A 15,251-nucleotide genomic window follows, 5' to 3' on the forward strand; every position below is an offset into this window, starting at 1 on the left:
CTAGAAACAAGTCCATTCTCCCAGCATCTTTTGTACCTCCTTTTTTTTTTTTAAACTCTGGGGAATATTAGTAATCCATAGCAATTACTTGGAAATGTTGAGTTTTAGATCTCTTCACAAGAACTGGAAAATATCCTCTTTTCAAGGTACAGAAAAGGAGGCATCAAAGGACACTCAGTGGTTATTTCAGGTAATTAACCCCGGTGCACTGAGTTGCAATCAAGATCTTTTTACTCTCCTGTTTGTTAATACATTTCAGGCAATGATACCTGGATTGGAACACAAAAACTTTTGCAGTTATGAAAGACATAAAGGCCAGTGATTTTATAGACATAATTCCACCTCTTAAAAATATCAGCCTCTTTTAAAACATATTCTATTCTTGATATTATATTTAAAAACGGCCAAGAAGGGGTCACCTCAAGACAGAAAAACATATTCAAATAACTTTCTGAAAGTGAAAAAACAGCTCAAAATTGAGATCTCTGAGAAACAGCCTGAGGTATCTTCCTTCAATACATATTTGTCCAGAATGTAAGAGATTTGCTCCTTGAACAACTTTTGTTACAAAACCAATGCAGAGATTTGAGAAAACAAAGTTTATTTCTTACTAGTAGTCAAATGTTAGATATTGAAACAAGAGGTTCAAGGATGCTAAACGTGCCAGAGAAATCAAAATGGTATTTCTGATGTTACACAAATAATAATATTGGTGATTTCTAGGTGGTTTTGTAAACTTTTCATAACACAATTTAACCAATTGCCAGTACTCAAAGGCTGAGTACTCTTTGACAGAATAAATGTTAATCAAATTCTGTTGTGATTTTTAAAAAATTGCATAAAATCACATTTTTGCACAACAAAAGAGAATGAGTGCTCATGGACACTTTTAAAATTTTTTTTTAAAGCAACTTATAAACTTTCCACCGATTGTGGTTCTGGGTTGCAAGTTTAGCTCACAAATATTTAGCAAGCAGACATGATCAGACAGGATTACAGCTGCCCATTACAGCATTTATCCCCTTTCCACAGTGCCAGCAACACCAACCATTGCTCCTATGGACTCAGCCATTACTTATGTAAGAGATTAAAAAAAACAACTCACCTCAACACTACAGCACAAAAATCCTCATTGATTTTGCAAGATGTGCCTGCCAAGAAAAATGGCTCTCATCACACTTCATAATAAATTTATCTAAAAAGTCATTTGTTTAAAGTATTGCCTCAGAAAGCTCCCCACAGACATGCCATCTTGATGGCAGTCTTTTCATTATTCAAATAGAATGAAGTGATTCTGCATGGTTATGCCAGACTATAAATCACTGCGGTTAAAAAAGGTATGTTCAGCATGTTAAGAGACCAAAGATCAGATTCTAAAGAGTGTTTTATTATTGCATATGTGCTTTATCTCTTGCACATACACAGCAGATAGCAACTCTTTGTCCTGTCCCAAATTCCATCATTATTAAATCTGGAAACTGACAGGGGACAAAGACTTTAAGCAGAAACTTTTTTTGCAGTTCCCGTCCAGTGCTGTTGCAAACCCTTTAACCTCCCTACAGCCTCACAGATCCACGCCACAATGCTGGAGAAAGTCAGCAAAAAAGCACAATATTTGTGGTGGTATTTATGGCAACCAACTTCTGGTTAAAAAGAATCAAACACATGCTCAAGACTGTATCTAATAGACACTAAAAAATCAGCTGAATGAACATTCACTTTAAGAAAACAGTGAAAGAAGTTGAAAAGGACTTTTGTCTTCTTTCCAAAACTGCTGGGAATTATTTTTTAAATTTAATTTACATTCCATCTATGTGAATAATGCCAAATCATAGTCCTAGCAATGTCCATCTCCAGACCTGTTCAGCAGGCTGTGAGCACCCAAGTCCTCAAGGGGACTACAAGAGACCACAGTGAATCCCTTCAGAGAGACAAGAAATGCTGGCACTCTGTTCTGCCACAGAAAAAAAGGTTTGTTACAAATTTGGCCAACACCGTCTCTTTATTCCTATGCACTACTTCACTTCAGTTTCACCCCTGCACTTACCATTCCCACCTGTATTGAAGTGCAGGTGAGAATTTAAACCCTAAATGCTATTTACAATGCCCGTCCCAATGCACAAGGCATGGTGAGAACAATTAAAAGGGAGAAGTGAGCGTGAAGGGCAATGTGGCACTGACATCTCTGCAGCAAAAGCTGATTTAAACATATTAATTTAGGCAAGCTGCTTATTCTTTCAGCGATCAGTCTGATTCATTCAAGCTTTAAAACATCAGTCATTAACTACATCAACCATGTACTGAAAGAAGTGAAGTTGATCTCTAATGGAAATCACCAGGCAGAGCTTTCAGGAGCTTTGTTTCATAGCAGTGAAAATTCCACGAGTTTTGAAAGAGCTTTTAATGGCTTTTAGAAATTAGACACTAAATTACTACCTGATACAATTTTACTTACACAACAATATACATGGAAAAAGCAGAGTGTAAGTATATTTTCAGGAGAGCTGAACTCTTATTTTTCATGAACTGAGAGAAACCTCCCTCAAAATCCAGAATTACAAACGATGTTTGTGGTGTTACATACTAAGGAATGCAAAAAAAATGTCTTAAGAAATGACAGAAAATGAGACAGGACATTTTTAGGATTTTATAATGAAGTTGTATCACAAACTGTTCCAAGCCCCAGTTTACTGTCAAAATGAAGTTAGGGGAAAAAAATTCTATCAGGCTCCAAGTTTCCAGACAACAGTTTTTAATAGAAAAAACCCACATCAGAGACTGCAAATATCACAAGACAAAATTATAAGGCAGGGGATATGAGTGAGATGGAAAATATTTCTACAACTTAAGCTCTTCTATGTGAAAATTGTTGGTCATTTCAATTGATTTTTTTTTTTTTGAAAGAGTTTCATGTGGAATTAACCCAGACAACCCAAAACACGAGTCAAGGTTTCTGTTTTCAACTACAAAAGATCAGACTATTTTATATGTAACTCAAGATAAGGAGAAGATATAAAGAGCATAACAACGAGCCAAAATTGTGAAATAAAAATCCAAGATTCTGAGTCATATGTTAGTTCATTTCCTTGGCTTTTTTCAATCTTTCACATTCACCTTCAAAAGAAAACTACAGTTAATTTGTTTCAGCCAGCAGAATAGGCAGAGGTAAAAAAGTCAGGTCTGGATCCTGATTCAACTTTTGAATTCAAACACTTTTTGAGGACTACTTAAACCTTGCAGTAAACTACAAAATTAACAGATCAAGCTTATTCTAAACTACTTCATTTAAATTTAGTGGTTTTTACTGTGCTTGCTTTCCCAGAAAAAAAAGTATCAAATTACCAGATTTGTAAGAAACTGAGAAAAACACTTGTATGTGGTCAGCATATTTATCCATAAAACTGACATCACTCAGGTCAGAGACAGGTTCTGGCTTCAGCAAATTGAGCTAATAAAAGTAAATTAAAAAGTCTCATCACCAAGGATTTCTCCCAATACCACCTCTCCCTTTTCACCAAATATTTGCAATTTCCCTTCTCCCAGCCTTTCTGACAGGGCTGGGAGCTGCTCCCACAGCCCAGCAGTTTTATCCTGCTCTGTCATTCCTGGGTTGCAGCACAACAATGACTGAGTTCATCCCCAGGTCCCCGTGAAGCTCCAGTGGGGTGCACATCCATGGAATTCTAAAAAAAGTCCATTTAGGCAGTGATCAGCCTTCTGTCAGGTTTGACAGGTTAGAAAACCCAGCAAAAGGAACCTTGGCAAGGTGCATCAACCTGTAAACATGTGAGGGTTCCCCAAATTCCATCCCTGTACTTATCCTACACCGTTTTTAAATGCTCTACTCTTTAGCCACTGTGTGCCAAAGGACAGACTCTCCAACCCAAAAGGCCCCTCTCAGGCTCAAATGCTTTTCCAGTTTCATGTTTGAGGGTGTTTGAAGGTTTGGGAGGATCCTTTTCAGAGCTCAGTAATATAAAACAGAGTCTTCATGGAAGATTAAAGATTAAATTGCCAGAAGGAACAAAGGTAATGATTCAGTTCAAACATCCCAGCTTTATACAGATCTCTTAATCTCAGCAATCTTTTAACAAATTTAACATCTTTCCATGTACTCCTTCACACAAAACTTTAAACCCTTCATTATTTCTCTTTTCGTGCTGGAGTTGTGTGGTATCAGTGGAATGAAAAGAGCACAGGAAGTAGTGAAAGTACTGAATGGTATCTTAAGACTTACAGAAAGTGATGCAAACACAAATATAAAAAGTAGAGCTTGCCTTTCACCCTCAAATCCTTAATCTGATATGCTCTGAAAGGTAGTCACTCTTTAAAACCATACATAATTTTAATGAAAAGTCCAGGTTAAAAGGAGGAAGAAAATTGCACAAGTTTAGCAACAATAATGTTGAACCTGAAACTGGTTTTCCCTGCACCTTATTTCCTGTTCTTATAACTGCCAACTGTAGCATCGCTGATTAAATAAAAATATTTAAATGTTGCAAAACAAGTAGCTCCTGCAAGATATTTTGGGGCTCTTGTATGCAAATATAACAAATATGAACCATTAATGACTGGACCTAAATAAATACATGGATTAATTTAACTGATAGATGATGTATAAATCAGCAAAGCTCAGTCATAATTACTGCCCAGGTTTGCCTTCTTACCCAAGGATCTCCTTTGGTCAAGATGAACAACATGCAAAAAAAAAGAACCCTATTCTTAATGTACCAGGTTTCATGCTGCTATAAATCACATAAAGCAGAGGTTTTGTGACAAGAAATCCCATCTATATTGAAAGGAAGAGTAAATGCTTCTGCCAGAGTTTTGTTCTCTGCAAGCCAATAATTTTCAATTACAAAAGTTTTCTCAAAAAGCTCTTGAAATTGTGCTGACTTTAAATGAATATAATTTCTTTCAGTTCAAGTAATAAATTATAGATTTCTCTTAGTTCAACCTGACTAATAAACGAGAATAACCTGACGAATAAATTGAGAATTAATCTGATTCCTCCTCTGATTCTGAAGTCATCATGAGCAGTCGTCTGGGTTTCTGTAAAAATGTCTTAAGAAGGGATTGCACAACTTTCAGCCTAAAGATCAGTTAGCAGTGCAGTGCCTTTGGGGGATTAACTCCTGCTTGCAGCATAACTGAGCTACATAGCATTATTGGTCCTAAAAATGTGCAGCCAGTCCTGCAGAATCTGAAAAATACAGTGTTGGAGCAAAAAAGGTAAAATGAGAAGCCAGAAAGAAGTTGCTCCTCAGCAGTTTCATTTGCTCTGTACCACAGAAATTTGGGCAGAGAATCTCCTCAGTCACCTGCTCCCACAGCAGCTTCTGTGCTTTAAGAAGAGAGCTACAGTCTCACTTAGCAAGAACATCTCCAGTAAGCTGTTAAATTGATTTTTTCTGATATATAAAATATGAGGAACATACATCATTTTAAGCATTTAATTGACCAGAGGTGCAGAGAGAATGTCTACTGAATATTTCTTCACCATCTCAGGAAGGCAAACTTCCACATGCTGCCTTTTGGGGGAAGAACAGGGATTTTAGCAGGCCTTTCAATGTACCTGTCTGCCATATCAAACACCCCTGAAAGGAATATACAGATTTTACCCTTAGATAGTAAATGAGGGCTAGACAGGGAACTTTCTCAGCCACGTTTTAAAATATAAACTACTCCATTGCTTCCTCTTGGAGACTTACCAAACATTTACTAAGAGTTTCCTAGGAAGTTACCCATTTTTCTGTTTGTTTTTACCAGAAAGCCACTTCCACACAGCCAGCACAACCGAGTTTATGATCCCTTAACCCAGAGATATTTCCCCCTGCCCTTCTGTATTAGGGTTTATATGAAAACAAGCAAGAGCAATTCTTTTTCTATTACAGTCTCACCAGTTGCTAGTGGAAAAAAAAATCAGTAACAACTCCTAAATAAATCTCAATGCTTCTTTTTTACCTTTCCTAAAGTAACAAAATAAGAGTTACTGCAAATATTTTTAAAATTTAAGAAACAGCATTAGAGTATCAGCCCACACAGCTCAACATAAGTGCCTTTATTGCAATATTTTCTCACTTTTCCACTCAAAGTTCTACTGCTTCTTGGATGAACACTAGAGCAAGGTGTTCTTTTACACATTTAAAGAGAAAACGCAAGTTAAAAAAATAGTTTTGCCTTTTTTTAATCCCATTCCTATCAGACAGAGGATAATGCAGCCACCAACTGCAGAATACAACACCAAACCAGTTGCAGCCCTTGCTGGTTTTGAGTTACTTCCCACGTGAGAAATAACTGATTTTGAAGCAAAGGTACACACAAGCCATATGCATTAAAAATGAAAAAGCCATTTCTTAACTGCATAAATTATCCCCCAGCTCTGTGGAAGCTGGAATGCAACTTCAGTTTATTAACAAAAGAAAAGCCTTTTGAGACATGATTTGCTGAATTGATTGCTGAGTACTGTCAAAAATATTATGAGATACAATCCAGACACTAAATTTCCACTGTTAACGTATTTTATTTAATTTTTTTCTTGAATGGGTCATACTTTGACACAGTGGGCAATTCACTGCTGTTTGGAAGGCACCATAAGCAATTGTGCAGCAAGGAACATGTCCTTCCCACTGTGCTCATCACTGGGCAGTAGAAGTGTTGTTTTACAGCCTACCTGAGTTTGTCTTTTGGTTTCTCAACTCTTCCTAAGGCTTCTGTCCTCTCTTCCCTTTCTTTGGAATATAAAAGTCATGGAGATCATCACCATCAGATAAAGTTGTCATAACACTAGTCTTGGATATTAAAAAATAATCCTAGAGCATTATAGGTCAGAGAGGTTACTTGTTATATCAATTTTCCTGGAAATTTCACTATCCTCTGTAGCATTAACACAGGCAGGTCAGTCTGCAGTAAAGAGCAAAGGCAGCCACACAAATTTGATATTGCAGCTAAGGCACAAACCTTACAAAATGGGACCTTTGCTCCTGGTGGACACATCCCAAGGTCAGCCTTCACTCTTACCACTTCCATCCATCAAAAATAAGAGGTTGCAGATTGAATCAATTGATAGGAGGCCAGAGTGCAAGATGCAGAGTAATCAAGTAATCAAGCTTCTGGCTTCCTCTGCACTGCAGGCCAAAGCCAATAAAATGTGAGCTGTAAGAATCATTCAACAGACTCCATCACAAGAAACATGAAAGAATATGCAGAATAACTGAGAGCTACTCTTATTTCCTGGGGTACAGTTGCTGTGGTAGCAGACACTGCTCCCAGGAAGTTTGTCTCATTCAAAAATTACTCAGATAATAGAAAATAGTCTGAGTGAAAAAAAACCTTTGACAAAATTCTGAGTCTTCCAGACTTGCAGGGATTTTGAGAACAGGGAAATTTAATGTTGTACTTTTAAGATGGGCACACAGGGATCACAGAATAAAACTATGCATGGAAATGGGTACAATGATGCAAGTGAAGCAACTGCCTTTCCCTCCCAGGCAAGAGTGCCATGGTTGGAATACAGGCACAAGATAAACTCAAACTTCACATAAACTTTTGAAAACACCAGCAGCTGGAAATGAACCTGGCCAAGAGACAAGGAGCATTCCTAAGATCATTCCTTCATATCTCATTCACATTAACCTTTGGGCCTTGTGTTTCTTTTGGGACAGAGAGATTTTTCACATACCAGGCAAAGGGGAAAAGCCATGGGCACACAATGTCCCTGAAAACCCAGGTAAGGAACATTGCATTAGCAATAATCGCTGGCTTTTCTTGAGATTATATATAACTGAGAACTATGAAAAGTGTAACTTTGTATAAAATAGCTCTTGTGGCTCAAGCAAGGCTTGGGATGCTGCCACATCTCTGAGGAGTTATTAAAAGGCATCTGGAAGAAAACAAAATGGTGTGTTCCTTCTCACTGCCTGTTCCCCACATCTCTAACTCCACTGACTGAATCAGCTGGCCCATTTCTGACTGCCCTTTCATCTTTACAGTTAATAAAGCTGGTAAGTCTACTTAACACTCCTTAAGTCCTTGTAAATTCCTCTTTTTGGTGCCTATTCATCCTTAAAACCTGCTGCCTGATAGAGCAGAATTGGAGAGCCTTGTGTTTCTTTTCCTTTGCATGTTTCAAAAAGCAGTGGAGCTGTTCATATACATCAGGACAAAGCATCAATAAGTTATCAGCAAACACCTCAGGAACTGCAGCTGTTTCACAGCTGAGCAACTCTATAAATATTATCTGAAATTGCTGTTAGACCCTACTTCAGGTGCATTTTAGGAGTTGGTAATACAGAAAACTTTTGCATGAGTTGCTCACAGGAGTCTCTCCAGCTTGAGATGCAGCTGCATCCTCTGCTGCCCTAGGCTGTAATTTCATAAACATATTCTGGAGAGAGGCACTGTGATAATAAATTCAGGCTTGTAGTCAACTACAAGTATTAATTTCAAGTAGGTCACGTCCAACTGAGTGAAGCTGCTGCCACCAATGTGAGCTCAGCGTTTTTGAGGATGAAGTTTAGACTGTAAGTAAAAGATTTTTTTTTTAAGACAATTAATTAGCAGTGCCTTGCTCTAAAAGCCACATCCAATATTTTCAATAAACACTTGAAATTTTTGGTCCAAAGTCAGGAATAACTTCAATTTAAATAAAGGTTGCTTACATCTTTTCATGGCTATGTTACACCCCATTCCAACCTCCTTCTTCTGTACCAACAGGAGAAAATTCAACTCCAAGTTTTCAACATTAGTCCATGAGCTGAATGCTGGGGACCATGAGGAAAATACCAAAAATCAGCATTTCCTTCTCCCTTTTAAGACTTATATTTATTAATTTGTCCTAAGTATCTGTGAATTGGAAGTGGGTGGAATAATGACATGAGTAGCCAAGGAAGTGGGTCAGTACCACAGATGGAAAATGCCAGCCACATCATAACCTAAGCCTGCATTTGCTTTGCAATTCAAGCAGTCTGCACCTACAAAAAAATAAGTGTAGTTTTAAAGGCAGACAACCATCCATGGAAAAAGTAAGTCTGGAGTGTTCAGAGAAGACAGATTTATCACATAGACTGTATTTAGCTGATTAGTCCTTCACACAGCAGGAAACCTTCCCATGCTGGCTCACAGTCCCAAGGTAAGAGCCTCATCTCCCTTTACAACACCAATGCCATCAGAAGAGACACTTAAATGGATGGGGATTTTTCTTCTCACTGCAGATGTAATCCAAGAGTCCTGACACAACACCCTTGTTGTTGCCACTGAGTCGTGTTCCCTGTGCAGAATGGCAGCAGCAGCAGGCACAGGCTGGGAAGCAGCTTGTCCTGAACCATCATCCACAACACAGCTCAGAGCAAAACTACAGACAAGTCCTGGGGGAACACAAAAACTGCAAGTGACTCATCCAAATCCTCCTGGGGTCAAAGAATAAAGAATTTACACGTAGTTCCTTTGTTTGGGGAAGGCAAAGCTTCTTTCTCTTGCTGTGCTTTGGAAGTCAGTCCATTAGTCTCTGCTGGGGTTGGCACAGGGGTCTGCGAAGATCTGCCATGGCATATCTCACACAACAGCCTCACTGGGACACGAGAAATCTCACACTGGGTGCCTCAGAACGTTTACCAAGTTCATTATTTCCTGAATTTTGTTATTTAAACCACCCCTTATTAGCAGCAAGAAGCATATGGGACCCTGTTTTAATGAAGCTACTCAATATTTTTAGCTGTTTAATATTGGATCAGCACATCATCTGGAGCAATCACCCCTCACATTTCATGTTAATTGGGCAGTCTGGAACAGAAGGGTTGAGAAAGGCACACATCTTCCATTCCAAGCACTATGTTCAACTGGCTCATGAAATGTTAAAATCGGGTATAAGAAAATAGCTTTATTCCCCCAGGAGTAATACCAGTTGATCAGTTTTAAACACAAATGTTTTAAACTCCACATCTAATAAAGAGTACACCAAGGCTCCAGAGATTTGCACAGAGAAATTCCTTCCCTTCAAAGTAGATTCTCAAAATAATGTATTCCATTATGCAAATAGCTGACAAAGAAATCATAAAAGCCAAAGCAGTTGGTGGTCTGCTAGGATGACAACACTGATACATCTTTAGTTGATGTCAATATGTGATTTGTTACTGATAAAGAGCACTCAATATTCTCAAAATGCAAATGTTTGCATAGCCAGGCAATGAACTGATCAGTCCCACAGAGTGAAGGATTAATGGATGTGTATTCCTAACCAGGCTTCTGAGTGGCTCAGGGGGAATAAGGACTCATTGCAGCACCCAGCTCTCACACACCACTCAGAATAAACAAGGTCAAATGCACTTTTTTCAATCACATAACTTGAAAGCAGTTTTCTCCCTTGAAGAGATTATCATAGCAGTAAAAATCTACTACGGAACACTGAGGGGATATTTGTGTGGGAATAAATAGCAATCCAAAAATTTACAAGTTAAATTTCCTTAAACCATTTCCTACTTTAGTAGTGGGCAGCTCTGCAGGGCTCCGTGTTACCCTCCCAAACCACCACAGCAATGCAGTGCTGAGAGTGTTTCTGGCTAAGTAATGACAGCAACATCCCACTCCCTGACTACCTACAAACTCTCCAAGTCTGCTCGTGTCTCCTCCTTCATTTTCAGACGATTTGGGAATCATTTTCAGCCTTAATTGGTAAGTGAGGAAATTTTTGGATGTGAATCAACACAGCATGTCTTCTTAGAGATTTATCTTGGGAAATAGGGAATTTTGGATTCATTCTCAAGAACTGATAACTTTAATTCAGGTACTTCCCAATTTGTTACAAAGGTTCTAAATAACATTCATATTTGATAAAATTTTATAGCCACATCCTTGGAGAATGTGACAGGCTGCCTAAGAGGTCCTCACAAAAAGTTCCTCATTCTCCTCCTCTGTGAGAAACTGTGTTTGCAGGAAGGAAGTTTATTTAATGGAGAGAGAGAGAAGAAAAGGAAACTTTAATTGAAATTAGATGTTATACCCTAACTTACCATAGTGAAGATGGAAACAGATAAATTATTCTTGAAAGAGCATTTTTGGTAAATAGCTAAAGCTGGTATGGAGAGTTAATATTCTTTTCCTTAAATTATCTCTGCACTCCATTTTTGTATCTTATCCACAGTTCTCAGGAGTTAGAGGCTAGAAAGCCTTGAAAGTAAATGACATCAGTGAGCTGTACCAGGTTCCAAACACACAATCCTGTGGTTCAACCACAGTGATGTAACAGGACACAGCTTGTGGAGCAACTCCAGTACCAGGACAGCTGGAATTCTGAGTATCAGCAAAACCAGCTTCTTCTAATCTTCTGTGATCATTCCTGAATGCAGAATCTTTGGCATAATTATGAACTATATAGTCAAGGATGAACAAGGCTGTACTGACAGTCCTGGGCATTTAGGAACCATGACAAGTTTCATCACAACATGGATAAGATCTTCATTCCCCTTGTGATTTGAGTGTGGCAGACAGTGAAGTGTCTCAATATTTGTCATTTAGCCATAGGTTATGCCACTCTAAGACTCACTAAACCTCACAGACTGGGAAGATGAGGGTGTGCCACCTGCCAGGGGCATGAGCCTGCTGGGGAGATCCTGGGCACGGGAGAGAAATGCACCTCTCAGCACAGGTCTGGCAGCCCTTTGGTAGGAAACCAAAAGACCAAAAAATACGTGCAGCCAAGTTTCATAGGGGACAAAAGAAGTTTTCCAAGGGCAGAGAGGACTGTTCCAGGTTTCCTCCAACAACAAAGGTGAGAAATGAAGAGCCATGACCTGTAATTTTGCTGAGGCAGCAGTTTGCACAGCTGTAGGTCACGCTGTGCCCCACATGGGTTTGCAGTAAATCACCCATAATCCTGTCATCATCTCACTATTAATGTGGGGGTTAAGAGAACTCACAAAGTGAGAAGCTGAATGTGCTCCCTCCACCTATTCAGGAGCAGCCTCAGCTCTCAGGAAAGTGGGTGGGACCATGCACCCTTCTAGAAAAGGCAGCTCCACAAAGGCAGGGCTGGTGACCAGAGCTACTCCCCCCTTGCCACCCTGAGCTAACCAAGCCAAAACACAACACTCAGGTCAGAAACATGGCTTTGGTTTCACTGAATTGGTTTTAATTATGGGGCCTGTATGCTCAGCATCCTTTTTCATCCCAAAACTACTTTCTTATTAGATATATGAATTAATGTCTCTTAGGCATGGTTAAAAGGCTTTTTGAAAACGCTAAGTAGTATTCACATGTGTAATTTAGGTTTGTATTTGACACTAAACTAAGAACAAAACATAGTGTGACAGGTCAGAAGGTGCTGAGCAGAGCAGTTTGTAAGAGAAACTTGAGCATGGCAACCCAACTCTGTAGATGCAGTAGAAAGGAATCCCTGTAAGAACCTTCCAACACCCTGCTTAGTATTCAATAAAACCTATTAGGAAAATCACTTTGACTTCTAATATGCTTTGTCTCATACATCACTGGGTCATTATTCTTTGTGAACATGTTGTCAGTATTTAATTCAACTAAGTTTGTATCCATGGCAATGGTTAGGAGTAAGCTAAAGAAAAAGGAATGTAGTCATAGGCCAGCAGCTCAGTAACAAAAAATACAGAGCTCACTAATGAAGTGAGAAGAGGTAAACAGGAGTGAGGAGAATGCCAACAAAATAGAAGGGAGTTGTAATTGCAGTTGTGAGGGAGGACAGAGAAATGTGGGAAGCAGCCAAACTCCAGTTAGATTCTAATTTGGCAAATCTTGTATTTTTAACACTACTAACATTTGGTGGTTGCTTCCAGTATTCCAGTAAATACAAACAAGCTAGCAGGGAGATGCTATCTAATTCCTTGCCACGTCAGGTCTGTCACAGTGAAGTGCTTATCTACAAGAATGTCCTGTGCTGCTTTATCTTCCATAGAACAGCAAAGCAACACAACTCTCACCTCCCAAGCAAATTCAATTACAAGGGGTTTAAAAGGTTTCAGACCTTTCTTAAGGGATAATACAGTTGTCAAGAAGGCCCACATTAAAAACTGTGCCACTTGCTGGAAATGACTGACAGCAGAATAAAATTGTGACTATCTTTACTATGTAAATTACTTACTATAAGCAGCTCTAGACAAAATCCCAGGTTATGAGTCTACACAGCCCTGATGCTGTTCATTAGAGAAAACTGTATACATCCATTAGTAAACCACCAAGTGAGTTTTAATGAAATTCACACAAACTAGAAGCCTATTTTGAGGTATTTTCCAGAATTACCACAGGCTATAGAGGTTAATGAAGCACAAAACGCACTAGCATCTTCTAGTTTCAGGTTTCATTGCAAAAGAAGCTCTTCTATCCAAGTTTTAGGGCAAAAAGAGTAGCTTAAGCTGTTACTAAATCAGTCAGCTCAGTATTAGAGATTATAATCACATCTCATTCTAACAGTACCTTATGCCTTCCAGGTTTTAATTCTGAGAGACTGAATAAAAAGAGATTAATCCCAGCACGAAATATACTATCATGTTCTTATGAATTTTTCTCAGGTACAGACTGCAGTTTTCAATATACAAATTGCCAGCTACTTATCTCTCTTCCTGGTTAAAATGAATTAATAGTTTCTTGCATAAGGCAGTAAATGCAGTCTAGTAACAAAAAGTGTCAAATCTGCAATGCACATGAAAGCAACTGAATTCCGTCTGTTTAGAAACCTGTGCGGTTAAAATTCCTTCTTTAAACAACACATTCCTTAAAATTCCAGCTTTAAACAACATATCTGAAATCAGCTAAGTAAAACCACAGAAGCATCTATCTGCAGTAAGATATTGTTGCATTAATCTGAGTTACACAATTTTGAAATCTCTTTACCTACTAAACACACGTCTCTTACATGCATAAGACTGCACATATCATCTCCCATCTTCCTTAAATAAAGTGGCCAAAGCTCTTACTTTTAAGAAATTATCAAGAACAGAAAACATCTGTTGCCCCAAATGTTTGATGGACAGGAGAATGACGAAAGATACACATTCTTAGTTTAGCTTCATATTTTACCTCTTTTGCCTCAACAGACAAACTTGATTTTGGTATGTAAATGGAAGGACCATGTCAGAACTGCAGGAACAATTTTGTGAGAAGCTGAAAACCATCAGTTAGGACAAGTTCTTTCTTCCTTTCTTCTTGTAACACACGGTAATTTAAGATTACAGATACATGGGCTAAAAGGTGGGCTAAAGCTTTTTTAATTTAGGAAATCTTCCAACACCACTTTCCTCTTCCTTCTTTCCACAGTGTTCTTAAAGCCATTAAATATGGTCCTGTGGGCTCTGAAGCATGTAATTACTAAGATAAAATATGAAAACCTCTATTTGTCTTTCTGTGTTGTCAGTCTTGAGGCTGACAAAAGGAGAGTGCACTGTGCTGTGTTCTCTCGGGCTTTGTCAGAAAGATTTTAATTTTCCAAACTAACCAGAGCAGATATCTAAAATATGCACTGCTCCACAGCTACTTGTAAGATATTTGAGGTTATAATAAGAACAGGGACACAACTCCAAGGGCAGCAAGGAGGCACATTCCATGCTGCTCCAACTGGCTGGAATCCCTCTTATATGTCATTACAAGTGAAATAAAAACCCTACAATGACTCCAATACCCACAGGACAACTTCCTAAAACAGAATTCAGAATCCCACTTAGGAGTGGTCTCCTCTGCATTTTCCTGGCTCTGGGGTTGGTTAGCAGCCACTTGGGCCTTCAGACAATAGAGGAAAAGTCAAACTGTCCTGTGATTCTCTCTGGAATTTTTGGGGTCATGTACACTTTTTCACTGAGTTCGATATCCAGTCTATATAAGTCAGAAAGACTATCTTATTCTATTTTCATTAAGGAATAAACATGCAGCTTGCTTATTCCTTAATTATTTGCAGTGCCCTGAGCTTCCACACTGAACAGAATTAGTTCTACTAATGAATGAATTCATCAGTTCTAGCATAAACCAAAGTTTAAAAAAAGATAGTCTCTCACTTTTCCAAGTTTAGTAATAACTTGGGATTGCAAACCAAAAGAATGAACTCCAGCCTTCCTTTTCTGCCTATTGATAGGAACAAATACAGCCCAAATACATCACTTTGCCTAGAGAGTGTTGACACTGATCAGGATACTGCCAGTATCATTCAAGTTGCAAATCAGGCAAGAGGGTTTATTTTCCCTAGATTCCAGTAAATCTTTGATCATCCAGCTTTATCAGCCTTCTCTTATCTCAGATGCTTG

This window comes from Sturnus vulgaris, chromosome 11 (genome assembly GCF_052056855.1).
Source record: "Sturnus vulgaris isolate bStuVul1 chromosome 11, bStuVul1.hap1, whole genome shotgun sequence".
Classification (NCBI taxonomy): Eukaryota; Metazoa; Chordata; class Aves; order Passeriformes; family Sturnidae; genus Sturnus; species Sturnus vulgaris.